General features: G+C 38.6%; 2 long non-coding RNA genes across 4 annotated transcripts; one reads left to right on the top strand and one right to left on the bottom strand.

The window, feature by feature from the left end:
* Positions 1–722: 722 nt before the first annotated feature.
* On the bottom strand, positions 723–18,976 carry LOC144073272 (uncharacterized). 2 transcript variants are annotated; one of them, XR_013300041.1, is made up of 6 exons: positions 18,936–18,976; positions 18,759–18,830; positions 15,801–15,917; positions 9,593–9,647; positions 2,091–2,206; positions 723–1,173 (listed from the first exon to the last, which is right to left on the bottom strand). It is a non-coding gene; the product is annotated as an uncharacterized LOC144073272 (long non-coding RNA). The 2 variants fall into 2 exon arrangements; XR_013300042.1 differs by lacking the exon at positions 18,936–18,976 and adding an exon at positions 18,912–18,928.
* LOC144073271 (uncharacterized) lies at positions 10,458–22,857 on the top strand. 2 transcript variants are annotated; one of them, XR_013300040.1, is made up of 5 exons: positions 10,458–10,642; positions 11,405–11,451; positions 13,331–13,539; positions 17,730–17,808; positions 21,220–22,857. It is a non-coding gene; the product is annotated as an uncharacterized LOC144073271 (long non-coding RNA). The 2 variants fall into 2 exon arrangements; XR_013300039.1 differs by having other exon boundaries at positions 11,405–11,455.
* The last annotated feature ends 304 nt before the right edge of the window (positions 22,858–23,161 follow it).

The raw sequence follows: 23,161 nt of genomic DNA, 5'->3' as shown, positions 1-23,161 counted from the left end.
TCACCGGCTAAACTAACTTACTTACAAATGTCAGCTTGAATTACCATAAAGAATCTTCTAAAATAATGTAAACATGGCCGGCAAACTGTCACACTCTGACACGTGTACTCTCGGCTTGGATATTTCCCACCAGCGACTACATTCCTCCCTGATTTATTGATACGTTCCCTATTTTCAGTCCACATAAAGGAAATAATATGTTAGCTCATGAGCTAGCGAGCTAAATTAACCACTTCCCGACTGTGACAGGAGTACGGAAAAAAAATCCAGACTCCTGCTCTACTTTGTCAGGTCGTCGCGGATGAACACCATGTTTACAGTGAAGAAGGTGGTTATGATGACGTCAGAAGAAAAAGAGGGGAGGTGGCGTGCGCTCGTGACAGGGTCACACGTGCGCGCTCCCACTCATTACAGTCATCCTTCGCTCCTTCGCGGTTCACGTTTCACGCATTTAAAGTACTCATCCAAATATAAAAATGGGAAAAAAATATGTTCTTTCAGGAGAAAATACTTTGCAGCAGGGCAAACGTGACTCAAAGGTTTTGTAAATACACACGGGTACCCTATAAAAGCCATGTGATTAACCAATACGCAGCATTGCAGACTCCAACTTTATTATTCTATCATTTCAAATGGAATCAAAATGTGGATTTCCACAACATTTTTAAATTATTTTAATTCACAAAATGTTGGGTTGTGTGGGTTTTCCCCGAGTACTCCGGTTTCCTCCCACATCCTCAAAACATGCATGCTAAGCTAATTCTATGCTAAATATTCCCTATCTATGAGTGATTAGTTGTCTGCTTCCTTGGGCCCTGTGATTGGCTGGGCACAAATTCCGGGCGTCACCCGTCTGGCAACCAATAGTTGGCTGGGATACGGAACGGGACGGAAGAAATGTAAAAAAATTGCGCTCCTACTGTATGAATCAGACAAGATGTCGTTTTAAATACACGTGTACAAGTTTTGTAGTAGTGGTGACACCAAAGAGGACGGAAGGAGGATTACACACTTTGTGTTTTGTACTTTACATAAGAAGATTAGGCCACGGATTTCCATTGCTGCAGTCAGCTGGACGCTCATTCCCGCAGCTGGGAAACGACGGCGTTCCGGGGTCGTGGAAATGCCACCATCGCAAACCACAACAAACATTTGAAATGCTCCGAAGTATGGCTGAATGAAGGAAAAAAAAAGAAAAGTCTACACACCCACCCAAAAGTGAGAGCTAGATAATCTTTTGATTTTTGTTCAATTAAATTCTACATTGAAATGCTTTTTTTTAAAAGGTAATTGAAAGGTCTTTTTTTGTGATATAGATATGTACATAGAAATAAATTTACATAAGAAAAGTGTGACTAAGATCACCATAATTATGCCATTCTGTGTTAAATTTACCGAATCAAACAGCTAAATGCACTTGTGCTCTACTCTTAAATGCAGCTAATTAAAATGAACTCTACTTTATGGATGCACTGCTTAACTCCTCTAAAATAATGTATGAATAACTTGAAAGCACCTTCTTACAACTATAGGTAATCTGGCGCCCCCTACCGTAAATACTATTTTTTTTTATAAATGGTCAACCCAAAGTATTTCATCAATGGACAAAAATATGGGATTAATGTGAATTTTTATTATGGTTTGTTGGTTTAAGTGTTTTTGTTAATCGAAAATGTCATACTTTCAATGATATTTTTGAAATTTAAGAGTTGATTGGTGATACAAAATTCAAAAGTATTTCCAAATATATCTTTTACAGTGTATTGAATGTCAATATATACCAACTATTTGCTTTACTATGAACAAAATGTTATTCCTATACAATTATCACAGCATGTATTTCGTATATATTACTGTTTTGATCATGTTTTTGTCTTTTCATACTTCTGATTTATGCAGAAATGGATCTAAAAGCACCTTCTACTAGCATCTTACATTCTACAAGTATGACATTTTGCTTTCCTTTTTTATCGATGATAACGAGCAATTAGCTGCACTTTAGCACTAATAGCATGTTAGCCCGCAGGTGAGCAATTAACTTGACTTTGTTTACCACTCTGCTGTGTGTTTGTGTGTGTGTGTGTGAGTACCTCTCGCACTCTGCCTCAGCATCCTTCCGGTTGCCTAGCAACGCCAAAGATCTCCATGGTGATGGCGCCAACAAAAACGCCCCCTCGTCTGTCCTCGCTTGCTTGTGCCAGTCATTCTGGGATTAAAATGTAACTGTCAAAATGGGTTGACAGTGAATGATCATGTTAAAGTGGCATTGACGGAGATGGGCGTCCAATCCATTTGGACCCGGAGACCTTGGCAGGGAATGAACATACGTTCTTTCGTTGCCAAGTTTCTGAATGCAAAAGGATTGGATGTCTATTTTTCGTCAATGGCAACTAGTGAGTTGACCTCGTCTACAGAACTAACTGGGACTCAATGAATCAAATTGAGTGGTTTTCCAATTAAATTTGTAGTAATTCAAGCCTGCCACTAGAGAGAAACATAGGTTTAAAAATGTCCAAATGCTGCAGTTGCGCTTCTTGTCCGTGAGGTGTCGCTCATGTCATTCTTTGCAATAAATGCAGGCTGAACGCCTTTTCACCACGAAATAACAACCGTACCGCACTATTAAAAACAAAAACAGACAAAACTTACACAAATTAATTATTCCATGTTATTGGGTGCCTATATTATGATTACTAGTCAATCTCCATTATCTGAAGAAATGTGGTTACTTGAAAGAAAAATGATCAAATCTGCCTTAGGGACGATAAATTAAAAAAAAGCATAATTTTAACCTTGAAGGGCACATATGAAAATGTCTTAACATTCGAAACAGTCATTATAATTCGTATGCAACAGTATTAACAATGTAATAATGCAATAACATACAAAATTACAGTCATGATAACCCTTGTGAATTAAAATGATACTTATATATTTTTTTTTTTCCATAAATCCAATATTAAGTTTCCATTTCCCTTTTTTTGTGGTCACCTAGTCATCACCTCTTTAAGGGCAGAAGTTTTTTTTCTTTCTTTCCCTTTTCTATCTCCTTCTTGGATGTGGGCCCGTTTCTGGATTTCAACCACACACACACACACAAACACACAAACACACACACACCACAAAAAGGGGGTGCAGTGGTCTCACTTTTAATTTATGTGCATATTAATTGCTGCCATTGTAACTTGCATCGTGGGATACAGCATGCAAATGCATTTGTGTGTGTGTCCGCCGCGCTCAATGATGACAAGAGTGAATTTTTCCAAATTTGGGAGGACATTTCAAATGTGAAAATTATTATATTAGTTCTAAGTAAAAGAAAATGAAAGTGGATGACCTAAAAATTTTGCTTAATTTAGCTGTATGAATCAAATATATGTTCTAAACGTTTAAAATTAATATTTAAAACGGGATATATTGGACATTAATACATCCATACATATATCTATCATATGACAAATAATTAAATATCCGTTCAAATATGATGAAGAACACTTCATTTGATCAAATAAACTCTATTAACATTATTATGTATTAAGTATAAATGCACGATTTGAATAAAGGCAACTTTTACAACATAAGTGCATCATTATTCAATCATTCGTCATTTTACTAAATATGTCAATTTTCTGTGTGTCTTCCTAATTCGTTTTTTTAATTTTTTTTAAAATCAAAATAATGATTAATCCAATTGGTGTGACCTAATTTGGAGCTAAAAATAGAATAGCACGGATTTGTTCCTCTTTATTTCTGATGATTGCGCTTGACCCACTTTTTATGCAAATGAGCAATCCACATTTCCGGTTGCTTAATGACTAATTACGGGAACGCCACTTCCTGTGCACGTCAGAGGAATATGCAAATTAGCTGTCATTCAAAATCCAGAAAAAAATACATTTTTAAGGAAAGAAATGAAAAACATTTGTAATTAGTACTTCATTATTTAACATTAAGGCCATTGACGGCAATTGACGTCTATTTAAATGGGATAGACGTCAATTGTAGCGACTGATTTAATGGGTTTTAAGTGCTGCTAAATTAAAAATATGTATAATTGGTCCTAATATTGGAGACGTTCGCTATTTGTTAATTATATTAAAGCAATTAAGGCATTTTTAAAATTAAATTGCCCTTTTATTTTATTTTTAAGGAAAAAAATGCACCCAATATTTATCATAAACATTACAGATAAGGATTTTTTAAATACATAGAATATACAAAATATAAATTGTGTCTTTTTGTAATTTGGCATTTAAAAATTGGCTTTTATTTTATCTAATTCATCTAACAGAAAGGTACATGAAGGCCTTAAAAACAATACTTTTGAAAATCACGTTTTAATCATTTTTCTGACTGCATTATTGAAAAATAAATAAAACCTACCTCATATGCAAATAATAATGCCAAATGGTTCATTTTTAACCGTTTTTAACGTTTGTGCTGCCTTCAAAATCATCAAAAAAAACCAGGAGTAATTTAAAAAAAAAACTAGTTAATGAATGAAAATGATCATTTTATTGACTTAACAAATTCATTTCAAATATGGCATGAAGGAATTCATCCTAATTATTGATATGAACCACACGCAAAGCATATTTGAGCTCTGCCGATCGTTTCGCCCTCATTACCATATATGCAAATGAGCTTCTAATTACGTCTGTAATCACTCTGTGTGTTGTGGGGCATTTTTTCCACGCCGCCATGTTGGCTTCTTCTTCCCCCCAAAAACACACACAATTGTCATTTTTGACGAGGCGTTTTGGAGCCTTTTTTTCTACGTGATTTTCAGTTTTGCGCGTGCACGTGGACGGTCGGATTGGGGTGAGTGGACAAAATGTTGGGGTGCCAGTTTAGATCGTTCGAGGTGAGTGGGGGTGGGTGCTTTTTAAATGGGGACAATTCGAGATGATTTAATATTAATGTGTAGAAATTAAATCATGGAGATTCTCGTTTTATGGAGTAAAACAAATTGCCTGTCATGGACGCGAATAGACATCAAATCTATGAGAGTAGATTTGAACTGGGGTATTGATGTCATGAAAAAATAGGTCATTAAAATAAAAAATGAATATTCATATATTGTAAGATTGTGTTTTTATTGGTTATGATTGGTTCATTATACTGTATGAGGCATGTTTAATGTACATCATATGAATTTAAAAAAATTAAATGTCATGTTTTAATGTATTGTTGATTCCAATGTCTTATATATTTATAGTAGATGGGTGTTTTTGTCTTCCCACAATTATTTTGAAGTGTATATTTATGAATATTAGATTTATTGACTGCCAGATATTAATTTGACACAAATCAGCTGTAGTGAGATAGTTCCAAAGGTGCTTAAAAAAAAAATCTCTCAAATGGTCATGAAAATACAGTATACAAAAACTATAATGTGCAAAACACATCTAGAAGTTAAAATTCATATTTTGTCCTCAGTAAAATGTATTGCAGAAAGTTGTGTATGCAGAAAGACCAAATCCATATGATGCAATAAAATTGAAATTTGCATATACATAGCTGACGATACTAATTTCCACGTTAGGTTACTTACGCTAATGATGTCATTAATTCTGCATACAAAATACAAATTTAAATTCAACGTTAAAATGCACAACTTTGGCTCACTTTAACGGCAACAAACATCCAATCGCTTTCGACTGCGAGTGGACGTCGATTGGCCCCTCCCAGTAGAAAACGACTATCGCCGTCAATGGCGCCGAAACAATCATTGGCTGCCCCTTTTTGCCACTCATTAGTCGATTTCGACGCTTCCTTAGCAAGCTGCTAAAAACGTTTGCTAATGACAATCGACTTGCCAAAAAAACGAGCAAGACTGCCAAACTGTCATTAGGGAATTCCATTTCTGCATTTTATTTCATAATTAACACGTGGAAGAGTACCAAATTATAATTTAGTGATTAAGATGAATTAGTTCTTCATTAATGAAGAGCATGGGAGCCCTCCCACAAAAAACAGCTTCACTATGATGGTAGGATGTGATTAATTTTACATTTTTGCATAAATTTCAAGTTAGAACATTAAAAAAAAAATTCAAGACTTTGTTAAAGTAAAATATATGCATAACACTAGAATTCATTCATTTTGATTGAAACTTTTACAATTTCTTAGGTTAAAAACATTCAATTTATCTCCTCTAAAATGTCAACTTTATCAGATTATGCTATTCAAACATTAAAATTGATTACAGTAAAATGGTACACTTAAGCGGAAATGTGAAATTTATTTTGTACAAAAAAATCATTAACATGAATATTAATATGTTCATTAATATGTGAGGTCCCTTATTAAATAAATCAAACTCAAACACGATAATGATTGGATTATAATGTGACTAATGTATAACATGAATTGATTATTTACTCTAATCTTGAGAAGAAAGTCAGTATTCGGACTTGAACAGTGGCGGGCCGTCAGGGCCTTCAAGGCCTTCTCTGCTGGCCTAAGAAATATTTATTATATTTTGTCCATCAATACTTATTAAATAATTCCAAATTGTCTGTTAACTTCCTTTCATTGCTTTTCCCCCTGGTTTCACTGCTTACAGATGTGTTTTCATATTGAAGCATTTAACCAATCACATTACAGCCATTATTTGTTGCCAGGGTCAGAAATCTGCCTCAAAGCCTTCACAATCAGTTCTGCAGGCTCTGCTGCATTAAACATGCGTCCATAAGACTGTTTCTTTAACCAATCAGATTTCGAGTTGGCAACACCACAATGCCTTCTCGCAGGCGTAGGGATACCTCATCGCTTTCACAAACTATGATTGGCTAGTGATTAGCCAGAGCTACCAAACTGTATCTGGAGCGAGCTGCACAAGCAAATATACTGTTGTGTTGATTTAAAGCCATTTTCAAGACGGACTTTAAGAAAAAAAAAGCTGGACATCATTAAGAAAGGTCGGACAACTCCAAAGCAAGCAAGCCTGTCACAACCGGGAAGGAACATTTTCAGCACTAAATCGAATAAAAACGTATGCCAGAAATACGACGGGACAGGCTCGACTTTCAGCATTAGCTTCGATGGCGATAGAAAAGGAGGAAGGAAGAAAGGAGGATGGATAGTGTACAGTTAAAAAGGACTTTTGGTGAGTAAAATATGGCTATATTTCTAAATAATATTTCAATTGTATGAGGTTATTATTGATGATTTTTATGTGTCTCAGCTGTGGCTGCAGTAGAGGTTTTATAGCCATAAAATAGTTTTTGCGGGTTGGATTGATTCGCTGAAGCGTCGCCAGAAAATGCACGGACCGACGCTGGACTCGAAAGTCAGAACTCTGAAATGAAAGTCAGAACTTTACACTCACAATTATGAGAATAAACTCTAAACTTTCAACCCGGAATTTTGGCGACCTTTCTTTTTTTTTCTTCAGTGGCCCTAATCCTCTTTCCTATTTTTGGGGGGGACTATCCAAACTTTTGCCTTAATACATGGTGAGCATTTTTGAGAAAGACCTCATCTTCCAAAAATGTGTGCTCGCACGTGGCCTCTAAAGAACTTGGGTGGTGGTGCCGCTCCATCCCGGGTTCCCATGCATCACCCAGAGCTAGAAAGGGGCCGAGGGGCGGGGGTGTTGGGGGGGTCCCCCCACTTCTATCCCATTAAGCAGCTCGGAGCGGTGGTCTTTCCCAAGAGGGCCCGCTCGCTGCCTGCCTGCCTGACCGTCCGGACGCGGTAACCTGGCATCGGCGAGGGCGCGCGCACACACAGGCGCCATTTAGAAAGCGCTGTGAGAGAGACCCCCGACAACAAAGTGGCGGAGGGGTGGGGGGGTGCTGACAAAGTTGTCTCTTTGGCAGTCGCGCCTCCTATTCAGCCACTAATTTATTCAAAGGAGATTTTTATCCCCGCCATGTGATTCTCATGATAATGGGGCGGTGCACGCCTCTTTTTTCGGAGCCTCGTCTGCGAAAAAAAAAAAAACATTCGCACGGCCCCCCGAAATCCCAGCGTCGCATTCCTGGACTCCCGCCTGCGTCCCGCGCACGTGCGCGGCGTCAAATGGGGATCAAACGCTGGAGAAATAATCGCCATCTTTTGGAAGCGGGATTGGACTGGCGCATTTTTGGAGGGGGGCGCGTTTAGGATCCGAGTTGTTAAGGCGTTAATATACGAAACGAAACAGTCGGGGATCGAGTCGGGAAATTTGACGGGAGAATAGAAACGGGCGGTCGGGAAATTGACAAGATGGCAAAAAAACAATTATTCCGCAATATGACGTTTTAAAGTCCCTCTATCATGGATTTTTTCCCACCAATCAAATGATAGATGATCTTGGGAAAGAGAGTCAAGAAATCATTAATCACGACTCAAACAGAATTGTACAAATTGTACCTAAAACAAGTACTGTGTTACCTCTACATACGATCTTAATATCGGGACTGAACTTATGTCGATTATTCTTGTAACTCGAGCGAACGTTTCCCATTGAAATGAACTAAAAACAAATTAATTCGTTCCTACCCTCTGAAAAAACACTAAAAACAGGATATTGGATTGGAAAAAATGTTTAATTTCTTCTAATTCGCCATCTATTAACAAAGTAACATAACTAGTGGTTTAATATTACTAAAATGTGATTAATATAACTAAAATTAGACGCATTTTGCGGAGGATACACAGACGGACATAGAGGCAGGCGGGGGGGACTTTATCCACGACAACGCACTCGTAACGGAACAAATTAACTTGGATTAAAATATACAGACACTCAAACATATGTTTAATGTAACTTTACACAAAACTGAATTCTAATTTTGTTTTTGTTTTTTTACGTTCGTTCTGCGGGTTAGCTGTTTGCAACGCCTTGATTGTGGGTGATGAAGTTTTATTCTGAGAAAGGGTGCCATTGGCTATCGGTGTTGTGTGCACGAGTATACTTCATTAACCAGAAAGCCCTCTTTTTGCCCATGCATGCGCGTTGTGCGATTCCTGGTCGAAACTCGTCTGAATAAATCGTTCAGTGCTCGTAGATATCTGTTATACACGAAAGAGATGCGGCAAAAAAGACTGTGCTACAATGATAAACAGCCTCTCATGTCATGGCCACCTGGCTTGGTCGCATCTCGAAATTTTGATCGTATCTAGGGCGAATTATTCGATCGAAATTTTCATCGTACCTCGAGCATGTCGTACGTAGAGCTGATCGTAGGTCGAGGTACCACTGTACAAACCAGATGCTGAAGCATCATCGTAAGACGCGACTCTGAATAGGAGAGAGACTCCCGTCATGAATACTTCTTGGCATCTACAGAATGTTAAAATCAACCAACATGGCCATTGAAAATCTAATAGTTTATCATCTGAAATGAAAACTGGGAGTTTTTTTTAATGGTGTACTTTTGGCCAACAACGCCAGCTAAAGCCTTGTTCTATTGGTTCCCATCTGACTGACTAAGGCAGCTAGCTCACATGCTAACTATACAACACCGGTATATTTTACGGCATTAGCCCCGCAAAAAAATCAACCATAGACATTGGCCATACTTCAATGGTCACCTGGGCAAAGCGGTCTTCAGTAATATGTTTGGATTAAAAAAAATTAAAAAACGAATAGTTTACTCACCCGGCCGGCTGCTCCACTTCCTTCAGTGTTTAGTTCAGTAATTTCATTTCTTGGTCTGCCGGAAAAAAATAGATGCTTAAATCAGTAGTGTTGGTGTTTTTCAATTTCCTACACAACGCATATGAACCATTTTCTGATAAAACAATTGAAGTTCTTGAGGAAAAAAAACGACGGCTAATCACTCATCCGACATTTTTACCAATTGCCCTAAATTAAAAACCCAACATCAACTAGAAATTACTGATAAATGCTACAAAATCAACAAGGGACCCTGACAGGAATTGACACATAAATGTGCCAAAATCTGTAGAAATTGACAAAGTTTTCAATGGCATGCGAGTTAAAAACAAGTCAATAATATAAAAAAAACATCATTAAAACCAAATAATTTGTGTTAAATTCATTAATTTTGTTTTCATTTACATTATATTACATTCATTCATTTTTTAGCATGAAAAATGAGATTTTTTTTTTTTTTAAACAAAACGATTCATTATAAACAATTATAATTTCGACCTGAATGTCAATATGGCCCCAAAATGTGACTTTTTCCTATGCCAACTTTTCTTATTTTCTATAACAAAAAAACATCACTGCAATGCAAGTGGAGCTAACGCCCTTCAAGTAGGGTGGCGACCAATCCCAGGTGTCCCATTTTCAGTTTCCTCCATTTACGATCTCTTAAAAAGAAGGGACTTTTTTAAAAAAAATTCTGTTTCATATTCCACGTCATGTTGGGAGGGAGCGAGTAAAAGGGGGTACCCGGAAGTCACATGGGTGACATCATGAAGTGGGCGTGTCCTTCCCCGTGCATATATATATAATCCCGGAGCAGCCGTGTCCTTCATAGTGCGTGTGACGCGCGTTGAATGGAAGGAGCTGACGGGAGGGGGGCGGGGCATAACATTATTATTTCTTGGAGACAACTTGACGGGAAATAAAGCGTCCGCCGCTTCCATTGGACGACCGGCGTGCCAGCGGACGGATGCGTCCGGAGTGCGCGCGTCATTCTCCGCCTCGCTCCCGCACTCGGGTGGTTCCGGTTCCGGCGTGAGTAGCCTCATAATTACTATTATTATTATTATTATTATGATAATGAACTCTTTAAGAGCCATTGACGTGTGGCTGAAGGAGTTTCATCGATAGTAGACGTCCAATCCGTTTGAACCGGGAAGGGATGGCAGCGAATGAACAAATTGTTCATTCGCTGCCATCCCTTCCGATTCAAACGGATTGGACGTCCACTGCCGTCAGTGGCGGTTGTTGAGTGAATTATAATTATGCGGGAACGTGGATTAAACCGTTATTTATTCTTCACGTGCTCGCGATTTGAGGTCTTTGTCACCGCCATCATTTTTTTTTTTACTTTTTTGGGGGGTGGGGGGGATACGCACGTTGAAGTCGTGCGCGGCCACGTGAGTCACGTCGAGATGATGAGGATTATGGCAGCCGCAATGCACGCGCGTTAATAACGAGGGCGAGAAAAAAAGACGTTCGGAGGCGTCACATGGAAGGAGATGGCGTGTGTGTGTGGTAAAAAAATTAAATAAAAATGTTAAAAAAGAGGGATTATGTAAGAACACATGATGGAGAGGAAAGTATGGCCTAAAAGTTTTGCGCGTACCTTTTTTTTTGTATTTTGGATGAATTTTTCATATGCAAAAGGATGGAATAATGTTAAGTGTGTGTGAATGTGAATTACAGGAGTGTGATATTGTGGGCTTTATTAATATTTTCAAAAGCACGTGCACGTTCCGTTGAGGTTTAGTTCACGGAATGAAAATGTTTTGCCCTTTTTTTATTTCTTTGCAGGCGTTGGCGCACGCCCGGAAGGGCCTGACGATACGTCCACGCGCTTTGTAGGTAATTAACTGCACACACAGTATTTTTGGATGATTTGTAAGGCTGAGTTTAACAATTTATCAGTATTAATCGTGCTGAAAAATACTATAGTTTGAAAAGGGTGGTTTTGAAGTTATTCCAGCTTTGATAATACATCAATTTAAACATTACAAGAATGGAATGCATAGATTTATTTTAAAAAATGATTACATATGTAATGACGTCACACAATTAGCACGAAAAAAATCAGGTTGTGGAAATATATAATTATACCAACATTAATTAAATTCAGAAATATAAATACGTATTCATCATTTAAATACAGAAAACTGCTTCAGATTAAAAATGTGACCATCATGTTTAAAAAACAATACAGTAGAATAATATAATATTATTATATCAAAACAAACATGGGCTAAGTGATTAGTATGAGGGAAAAAAGTGTTTCAATTTTTGTTTAATGATATTAAAGATAATGTGATTAATAGCAATGTATCTCAAACGATTAAAATGACACACCATTGCACAGCCTGGGATTAAATAAATTTTATTTGAAAATATATAATTCAATTAGTAAATGTAATAATTAAGACAAGAAAAGCATCTTAATAAAGGTGATTAGCAATATTGCTTTGTAATTGCGTAATTCACTCATGGTTAACATTATTTGATCATTACAACCTTTGGATAATGAAAATATGAATCTAAATGTGAAGTGGGGATGTATGTAAAATGAAAAAAATTGAATAATAATTACATAGAAATAAATTACTAAGACTATATTGTTTATCTCATGAATGAAGTTATGAACGAACATGATGCACTCCAAAATGTAATCTATCTGCAAAATAATCATCGTAAATAAACTCTAACAATATTAAATCTCACTGAGGTTTATAGACGTCCAATCATTTTTGAGGGGCTAGCAGCGACCAATCGATCTAATGATTCGGATGATTATATATCTTGCATATATTCTTTTTTTAGCACAAATGCTGCTTCGCATGTTAGCACGTAGCATTTATGCTAACTGCATGGCATCCATGTTGACAGCCAAATGTATCGCCGCCTTCCAAAAAAAAAAAAAAAATCACCTCATTTCCCTTCCAAGCAGGGGGGCCACAGTGAGCTTTAATTAGACACACCCCTGTTCCATGTGTCCCACGGTGTGTGTGTTACGTTGTGTACATCTGGTTGTGTATTTTTTCTTTTTTTCTGGAGTGCCAAAGGTCTACCGTGCAGCCCCCCTGCGGCTTTTGGCGCCAACGTCAGGGTTGGCATCAGATAATGAAAATCTAGTAAAACGCTTTTCTTTTGTAGTCCGGCTCGGTTTTTCATTTGGGTGCAGCTGGGGCATGGGGGGGGGGGGGGTTATGTGGAGACCGCCTGGCGAGTTTGCCCGGTGGGTGACATACACCCACTGCTGATGTTCGTTTTTCTCCGGGGCCACGTCGCATTTATGGTTTCATAAATAAAAATGTCTGCCACTATAAAAATGAAATTGACTCCCTTTTTGATAGTGGATAGATCATTTGTAGACATCTCTCATTATAGTCAAAATCCTCTTTATTGAGCCTCTTCATCACAAATATTCTCTTGTATTTTTGATTTTTCTAAATGTATTTACATTTTTTTTAAAGAGTGAGAACTGGAATGTTTCTTTTTATCTTTTATTTTTGAATTGAAAAGGGAAAACAGTAATTATTCAGATGTATGGAAGGAGTTCAAGTACCAAATAGTTGAAAGGGCTCTTTTAAGCTATCTGATTGGTCAAGGTCGCCGATGACATCATCAACTTGGTGATCGGGTTTTTCTCGAGCGAGAGTTCCCCTCAAAAATGTTTGTCTGTGTTTGCCGATAAGTATACTGAAAAAGCTTGTGTCCTCCCACTGGCAGGACGGCGACTGCTCAGTTGGGGCTAGTCGTCGCGGGAGGATGGGTGGCGCCTTCGGGGTTGATTGTTATCTTTGGTTATCTAGCTGTATGAGTGATGTACATTCTTCATAAAGCTAGATAACCGAAAGTAACAAGAATCCCATTACACTCCTGGAAAGGCACTAACACCCCTCAAAAGGACAACGGTCAACTAAAACATGCGGCAAAAGGTAGAGTACAACATTTGTTTTTGTCATGCAAAAACACAAGCCACCTTAAACGGATCATGACAGAGTGTCTGACTTGGTATGCAATTTCGACCGGGGGGTCTGACTTTTTCGTGTCTTGTTAAGATGAACAAGTTCAACAGGTTGTTTTCCTAACCAAGTCTTGCACACTTGACATAGGATATCTTACAAAACATGGCTTTGTACCATCTGTGAGACATTTGTGCACTAATTACACCCCCTAAATATGGCTTCATAGTCCTTTCAAGTAGTGTTGCGATCAAGACCACCACTAAGACTTGACCAAGAGATGTCCAAAATCAAGAATCATGGAGAAAATGTAAAGATCTGACTTCGAGGGTCTAGGGCAGGGGTGTCAGACTCGGGCCGCTTTAACGTCAACTTGATTTCACGTGGGCCGGACCATTTTAGATATAATATTTAGATATATATTTTTTATAAATGGATTAAAAAGAACTGGATTAAAAGCCTGGAATATTCATTTTTTTATAGATCTAAAACAATGTTTATTTTAGCTTTTTTTAAATATTTTTAGATTTTACAAAATGATTTTTGAACTAAAAACAGAAAAAATGGATTAAAAAATGACAATTATTGATTTAAAAGGGGGAAAATCAGGAAATTTAATATACATCTATACTCTTCATTTTAATTAGATCCTAAAACAGAAAGTCGCCACTCGTGATTTACTTTCCCGGGCCACACAAAATGATGCGGCGGGCCAGATTTTGGCCCCCGGGCCGCCACTTTGACACATGTGGTCTAAAAAATGATTACGACTGAGACAGCAGTAATACCACGACAGAGACCGAGACCGAAAGGAGTCCAAGACCAAAATGAGACCCAAACCCAGGCTCTAGCCAAGATCAGGTCTGAGACTGAAGTAAAGCAATCACAGAAACAGAAAAAACACCAAGACCAAAACATGGGCTGAGATGAGGAAAAAAAAAAACAAGACCAAGTTGAAAGGAGGCCAAGAACATAACCAGACCAAGACAGAAACTGAACCAAGACAAAGACTGAAATTTTGGTTCATAAACCCTCAGAACTTTCGGTCTAAGTCAGTAGCTCTTAATCTTGTTGGAACTACCGAACCCCACTAGTTCTATATGTGCATTCACCGAACCCTACTTTCGTGAATCTTGACTTCCATGGCAGAGGCTCATGAACCCCTGAGACCGACTCACTGAACTCCTGGGGTTCAATCGAACCCAGGTTAAGAACCAGCGGTCTAATTGTTTTTACCTGGTATCCAAGTGAGTTCTCGGAGTACCTCCGTAAACACTTGAGAAAACGATCCAAAGTTGTCGCTTATGTGCTTCTGAGCGTAGCATTGAGAAAAGGGGATCACTGGTAATCTAATAAGCCACCCCCGTGCACGGGCCCCTTGCCAGAGCTTAGCCCGGGGCCCGTGACATCGACGCCCATGCGAAAATTCAACCACCGATCCTGCTGCCAATCGGCTTGCGCTCCCCATTGCTTAATACGATTGTTCAAACTCGTTCAAAGATGGAATGTATAAAATATGATGTTAATATATTACAACCATAATTCAAAAAGAAAAATAATTTGCATAGTTTTACGATGCTTGTTTCTCCATTTACCCTGCGAGTGTCCAATAGAAAAACAGGCATTGTGCCCCCCCCTCGGCAGTAGACTTTACAGTCAATAGAGCAAGTCCACTTGTCACCCCGAGACAAAGCGGCCCTTTGCCTCCCTTTCAGTCCCGCCGGGTCCCAGCAGCCAGACACTTTTCTCAATAAGACCCTCTGATTCTTAACAAAACCCCTCTTTTTTTTCTCCGACTTCTTCTCAAGACGCCAACAGAGTTTGGAAAATGGCTTAAGTGTTGTCGAAAGGAACGGGGGGGGGGCTTTTTCCAATGTCTGCGCGCTGAACAATGCGATGAGTAAAAGGTGTTCTTTCCTTAACCACGTGGGTACAAATATGTTAACTCAGTTGTTACCTCTACTTACGAATTTAATTCATTCTAGACGTCGTGTTTGGTTCATGAATTTTTCAAACGTAGGGTCGCATTTTAGAACTAAAAGGCCTCAATATGACCTCAGGAAATGCCGAAAAAATGTCAATTTGTGTGAAATATATGCTAAAAGTCAAAGAAATGTGTTTATTAAACCATTAATTTGCATTAAATTAATTTCTTTAGTATCCAGTGACAAAATTTTCCCATAACCTGAATATTTTGTATGTAGAGACATTTGCAAATAGAGGTACCAATCTACCTTATTGTGACGGCAGACAGTTGTAGTCTCTCTGTATGCCTTGACTGGCGACCAGTCTAGTGTGTAGTCCATCTTTCACCCCAAGTCGGCTGGGCTCGGTTCGGGGACCCAACGACCCTGAAAAGGATAAAGAAAATCAATGTCAGTACCATATCTTCGAGCTTTTTTCGTTGTTTGGCCTGGCCCGCGACTTATATATAGCTTTTTGTTCACTCTGAGCCCCAACAGTTGTGTTTCTTAGACTAAAGTTATCCAAAAAAATGTTAATATTACATTAGCGGGTCCCTATTTTGTCTGTACAAAATGCTACTTACACTCCAGAGATATATTTTCCCTTTCATTCTGCATTCTTTGCTCAGTGCGACTTATACTCAGGTGCGACAGGTAGTCCGAAAAATACGGTACTTTGAACCTACTGTCCTCTCAATCAAAATAGATTGGACGTCGAGCACAGTTAATAGCATTGAAACATGACCACCCGTGCCACAAAGAAAAGCAAAAAAATGTCTGAAAAGATTTGCCACCGTGGGCGACGTTGACACCTCCGACGTATTAGCATAAGGCACTTTTCTGCACCACCACAGAGAAAAGTGGGCTCCACTTGAGGAAAAAATGTCAAGTGGCAATTAGGAGCGCTTTGCCGCCCAGTGGCGGGGCGGATGCCCCTCCCCCATCTCCTGTCGCCCCAACTCTCTCACACTCCCGAGTCACCCCTTTTTTTCAGCGCCTTGCCACCAAATCTTGCCCCGGGTGACATGGCAGACAAAAGAGGGGGATGAGAGCGCCCCCTCGGCTCGTTAGTCACGTGTCTTTGTTCGACCACCATAAATCGGATGAATGCTGAAAAAACGCCTTTGACGTACAGTTTAAATCTGTTTTGAAAATGCAGTATATTGCAGCAAAATAATGTTATATACTGAAAATGACTTATTTAAACAGCATATTTTTTGTCATGTGGTTGAGTTAAATGAATTTAGCCAAAGCTAGAAATGTTTTGTCTGTCAATAGGTTAAATTTACAGAAGGCAGAGCTTATTTGCTACTGTATGTTTGACAGAGGTTAAAGGTCACAGAGCCAAAATTTCATTTGTGGGAAAGTTGGATTTCAAAATAACTGAAAAATGAGAGATTATGAAAATTGCAGGTTATTTTTGTGATAGAAAACAGAAGAGTTGATTATATTTTGGGGTAATGAAGTCAAAGGTCAGGAGGTCGGGATCAGCTTGGAATTTGGCTACCTAGGCTGAACTCTGCTTTTTAAAAATGTAAAAGTTACAAATGCGTATTTCAGTTTATTTATTTTTAAACACTTAAATCTAACCTTACCTATGTGCTACAAAAATATTTTTTGTGTTGGACTTTTTTTTTTCTAGACAGAATTTGTGTAACTGATTTTATTGCTCTTAAATGCGCAATGATATTAAGTTATTGAAATAATCTTAAAAAGTATAAATCTATCCACCATCAGAAAAGACGTCAATATATTACTCAAAATAAATCGGCAGCGTAGTTAGCAGACATACCGAATAAAACCGCAATTACGACCGAGTTTGAAACCTCTGGCCAGCCTGACATGCATGTTTTTGGGATGTACCCGGATAAAACCCACGCAGGCCCATAGAGAACACATGAGGAAGGCTGGAACCCACCAGGGATTGAATTCTTAATCTGAGAACTGCGAGTGTGAAAGGATATTGAAAACATAGCCAATGGCAGCCGTGGAGCGACGTGCTCGGGAATTGTTTTCATCCTCTTTCATTCATTGGGTCAATGTTGGCGCGTCTCTTCTTTTGGGTTCTCACACGCTTGCATGTGATTTGCATGCATTTGCATAATGATCGTCATTTGCATGCCGGGGGGCAGACTGTACCATGAGAACACACGGCAAAAGGTGGGAAAAACGGCCTCTGATTTCGGCTTCTCCGCACAGGCCGAGCTGCAAATGACGAAGCAGGAGGAGGAAGACCCTCCGCATCCTCGTCGCGGCCACCATCTTGACGACCCGCCAGGTACGGAAGCCCGGTCGCCATCTTTGGTCGGTGTGTTGTTGTTGTTATTTGTCATTGCTAACGGGTTCAGGTTGGGTGGGTTTTTTTGTGCTTTGATATTTACTCAAAGGGCACTTCAACGATTGTCTGGGCTTTTTTCCTTAAGGTGCCATCCTTGTGAGGCACATGTGGCATACATCGTAGACTTTATGCTTTTACATAATTTATGGGTTGTTTTTTTACGTAGTTGACGGCATAGTGTAGCGTCCCTCTGAGCGTTTTAGGAATAGGGAACCTTATATGAACCTTATATATAACGTTAACCTTTTGAAGTCGCTTTTTTATATTGTGCATTAAAGACCCTGGAATTATTTGAGAGATTTTGGATTATAAAGTATCATTGTTGGGCTAACAAGCCCGACATTGTTGGCCTTTGCGTGCGTGAACGTTGCAACTTTAACTTTAAACCTGCTTAAATCCTGTTAATTAGCTGCAGAAAAAAATCCCTATGCCTGTGTTTTCCAACCAGCTTCAAACTCTACAGAATTGCGCACAGATAAAACTTTAACAAAACTATAGCCTACCTTTCTATCATGTACAGTACAAACAATACAGGTCATATATCAGCAAATCACAGTTACATTTATAGTATTTTTAACTCCCTGATACATTGAATCACGTAAATAGCATGTCTTTATCGTAACTAGGCCCACCTTAAACATTTACAATGTGCGTACAATAAGTAATTTAGTGTATCTGCTAGCATAGCGATTAGCGCTAGCCTCGCGCTAATCGCTAATTACCATAATATTTACACAAGAACGATATTATAACCCTTACAATAATATTCAACATGTTGTTATATACTCGCTAATCATGTCTAGAACCTCGGTTGATTTTTTTTTCGTGTATCCTCGAACAAGACACAATTTAGCATTTAGCTTAATCTATAACATGCTTTGCTTACTTACCGCAGCTCAATTGTTAGGGTTGACTCGACGACCACAGCTCTTCACATCAACATAAACGCACACTCCTTCGTCCTAGCAAATAAAGAAACTCGTTAGAAATCGATACATATTCGACAATCATTATTTTATGTGTTTTTTCGTTATATTTCATACTTGAGTGTTGCACTGCCTACTCACAGAATGATGTGCCATCGGTAGACATATGACGTAGTACTCACTGTTGCCACCATAAAGCAGTGCGTGCTTCCTAATCAAGACTTAACTACTACAACGCCACTTTAATTAAACAATTAATTGAAAAAGCAAAATTGAATTATTATTTTTTTAAATTCGAACAACTCGAATTGTTGCAGCTCTATAATAAATAAATATCTCTAAAAAATATATATATTAAAAAAAAGGATTACTAATCGCTGGCTAACTAGCTAGCATGACTTCCTATAGGGCACAGGTGTCAAAGTGGCGGCCCGGGGGCAAAATATGGCCCGCCGCATCATTTTGTGCGGCCCGAGAAAGTAAATCATGAGTGCCGACTTCCTGTTTTAGGATCAAATTCGAATGAAGATTATAGATGTAGTATATTATATTTCATGATGTTCCCCTTTTTAAATCAATAATTTCAATTTTAAAATCCATTTTTTTCTTTTTGTGTTTTTAGTTCAAAAATCATTTTGGAAAATCTAAAAATAATTATTTTCTATTTTTCCACTTTATTGAACATAGTTTAAGAATATTTAGTTTCCTTTTGAAATGAGAAACAAATGATTAAAAGACATTTTCCCTTACTAAGAAAAAAGCTCAAATAAACATTGTTTTGGATCTATTAAAAAAACGGAATATTTAGGGATTTTGATCTAGTTCTTTTAATCCGATTTAAAAAAATAAATAAATCTAAATATTATATCTAAAATGGTCCGGCCCACATGAAATCGAGTTGACGATAATGCGTCCCGTGAACCAACCTAAGTTTGACACCCTTGCTATAGGGATTCCATGTTGACTTGCTAATCAACACGAGCCTAGCTTGATTTTAACAGGTGGTACACTGAGTTAAGAGTTTTTCTTGTTTCTTTTTAAGTGTGAGGGGTTCTCACCCGTGGTCAATTTATTGCCTAAATTATGCAGAGCTGAAAACAAAGCGTCCACGGCAGACAGCAGAGTGGCGGCTTGGGCTAATGAGATGATGAGGAGCCTGGGAGCTGGTGGTGTTTTTTTTAAGGGGATGGGGGGCAGCAGCTTGCGTCTGGATCTTTGTGTGTGACCGGGGGTTCCGACTGGCAAAAAGGGGGCACGCACCGTCCCTCTTCGGCAGACCGCAGCTGCCTCGGGAAGCGCTGTGGCAGGGGTCCCCCCCGTGGCTCCGCCCCCTCTTCAGGCCTGGCACATAGGGGCCCCCCAAAAGTCTGGCCTGGGGGGCCTGGGAAGCACTTGAAGTTCACAGTCAGACCTCCTATTGAGGTGACAGTCTGACTGTTTGCTCAATAGTGGGAGCTCATTCAGGGCCTGGGGGGCGGCGGTTGAGGGGGTGGGGGGCTATTCATATAGGGCGAGTGACGGCATGAATAAGACGGCGGTGAATCACGACTGGAAGTTTGTATGGAGGCGGTGGTTTACATTAATTAGTGCCGCGGCAATAAATCGGACAGTAGCTCGGCGGCCGCCATTGACAGCGACGGATGTCCGATGAATTGCATAGATCAGGGGTGTCAGACTCGGGTTGGTTGGCGGGCCGCTTTAACGTCCACTTGATTTCACGTGGGCTGGACCATTTTAGATATAATATTTAGATTTTTTTTAAATAAATGGATGAAAAGAACTGGATTAAAAGTCCTGAATATTCATTTTTTTTATAGATCTAAAACAATGTTTATTTGAGCTTTTTTTATATATAATATTAGATTTTACAAAATGATTTTTGAACTAAAAACACAGAAAAAATGGATTAAAAAATGACAATTATTGATTTAAAAGGGGGAAAATCAGGAAATTTAATATACATCTATACTCTTCATTTTAATTTGATCCTAAAACAGAAAGTTGGCACTCATGATTTACTTTCCTGGGCCACACAAAATGATGCGGCGGGCCAGATTTGGCCCCCAAGCCGCCACTTTGACACATATGGCATAGATGGTAGTTTGTCTCAAAGAAGTGTCTAATAGATATAAAGCGATGGAATATATGTCATGGTGTAGAAAATGAAGGAAGGATGCTTTATTTTGAAATCAAGCCAGGCCCTAAAGATTTTTCCTTACGATTTGTCGGGTGTTAGCGGGATGAAAGCGGCGGTTGTGGCGACTGGTACGCGGCGAGGCGCTAATGCTAAGCGCAAGCATGTGACGCGGCCTTTCGCGCCGGCTCAGACCGCAACCAGTGTTAACGAGAGCCGGTCAACGAGTTCACCCCGCCAACTTTGGGGTCAGCCATTTATTTAACCCTTTCCTCTCGTTTCTATCGCCAGGTGGGCGGAGCCGACCAATGGCAGCAAAGCCGGAAGCTCTTGGCGAGAATTTCCCAGAATGGTCATCGCGACCGGTGAATGTGACCCACGGCAGCAGTGAATCCTACCGCACTGTGATTGGACAGCTCGTGCGTCACCCGACGCACCGGCCAATGAGAGCTGTCGCCTTTAAACTCTATGCAAAAGCCCCCTTTTGGGGGGATTTCACCTGCCTGTTTCCTGTCTTCTGCCACGCGGAAGTGTCGAGTCAGACGCTGCCATTGGCGGTGATAGACGTCCAATCCGTTTTGACTGAGAGGCTGGCAGCGGATGACATCATCGTGAGGGATCATCTATGCAAATGTTTTAAAATGTCATTTGAAATGATCTTCGCTTTTCCTGGGACAATCGTGATCAAGTCGGATGCACAGATTTATATTTTTTTATGCATTTTCTATATTTTGGCGATAAGTTGTTTGTGTGATGGAACAACAGCTGTGCATGTTCACCAATGTGCCTTTTATGAAAACTGTGTTGCAATATTATCAAATGTTTACACTGAAAACAATGCAGAGTGATTTTATTTCCCATTATTTTCATTAAGGTGCTTTTTACTGTTATTAGTGAAATCTGGTAATTTATTATTATTATTATTATTGTTATTATTATTATTTAAATTACATTTTTTTTGAAAGTCTAAAAACATTTTCTATATGGTCAGAACCTTGAGTGTTTTTTTTTATACTGAACTAATGGATGAAAAATATATATTTATATTGTGAAAAATGCATTAAATATCACCAATGTATCACATCATTTTTACCAAAATGCTATCATTTGTTGATTAATTTTACATAGGATTTTAAGAAACAAACCAGAATTTCACTATCAATAAAATCTACACAACTAAAAATTTAATGTTATTAATAATATTAATATTTTTGTAATAGTGCACATCAGTAATATGTAGAATAACAAAAATATTTACAATATTTTTTTACTTTTTGCTGATTGGCCAATATAAATTATGTTATCTGTTAAGTGGGTCCATTTACTTTTTAATTATTATGTATTTTATGTACAAAAATGTAAAACTGAGTTTATTAGAATTTTCCCCCCCCATGATTTTTCCTTTCTTGGTCTTTGATTATTGGCTAACTTGTTCAATAAGTCCTAATTTATAGAAATAATTTTTGTATTCATAACATTTTGGTAAAAATACACTAGTGATATTTAATGCATTTTTCACAATATAAATTTATATTTTTTAGCCATTAGTTCAGTATAAAAATAATAATAATTCAGTCAATGTTCTGACCATATAGAAAATGTTTTTAGACTTTCAAAAAAATAAAAATACATTTTTGAAGGATGAACACGTAATTTAAATAATAATAACAATAATAATAAATTACAAGATTCGACTAATAACAGTAAAAAGCACCTTAATTTATAGGTCAAATTGATTTCATTTTATTCTGTATTCATGTATAGAATGCTAACAGACGCACATACGTGTAAAGATTTTTTTTTTTTTTACTAGCATCACATATGGCCGCCGTGGAAAGGCGCGCGCAATTCATTAGCATTGTCATGCAAAAGAGGGCAGTAAAAATGGAATAAAATGTGTGCGTTTGCAGTACAGCTGCGCTGCTTCTCGTCTTGGTGAAGTGTGGCCTAATTCAATGAGGAAACTTCCGTCCTTCCCGATGGGGGGGTTGGGGTGGCGCTTCCCATCATCAGTGGCCATTACCATGCAGGAATGTCCTTTCAAAAGCAAGCTTTAATGTTCATTGGTTAAATCATTCGCTGTCGTTTGATTTGGGAGGGGCTCCGCTGCAATTGACAGTGATGGACGGTCGCGCCATTTGGACTCTGCGAGCCCCCCCTGTCAGGAATGAGGGCTAACAAGTAGGATGGTGTTGAATAATGTGGCGCCAGCTCCAAGGATGTAACAAGATGT

Source organism: Stigmatopora argus, chromosome 4, assembly GCF_051989625.1.
Source record: "Stigmatopora argus isolate UIUO_Sarg chromosome 4, RoL_Sarg_1.0, whole genome shotgun sequence".
Classification (NCBI taxonomy): domain Eukaryota; kingdom Metazoa; phylum Chordata; class Actinopteri; order Syngnathiformes; family Syngnathidae; genus Stigmatopora; species Stigmatopora argus.
This window is presented reverse-complemented; position numbering and strand designations above follow the sequence as displayed.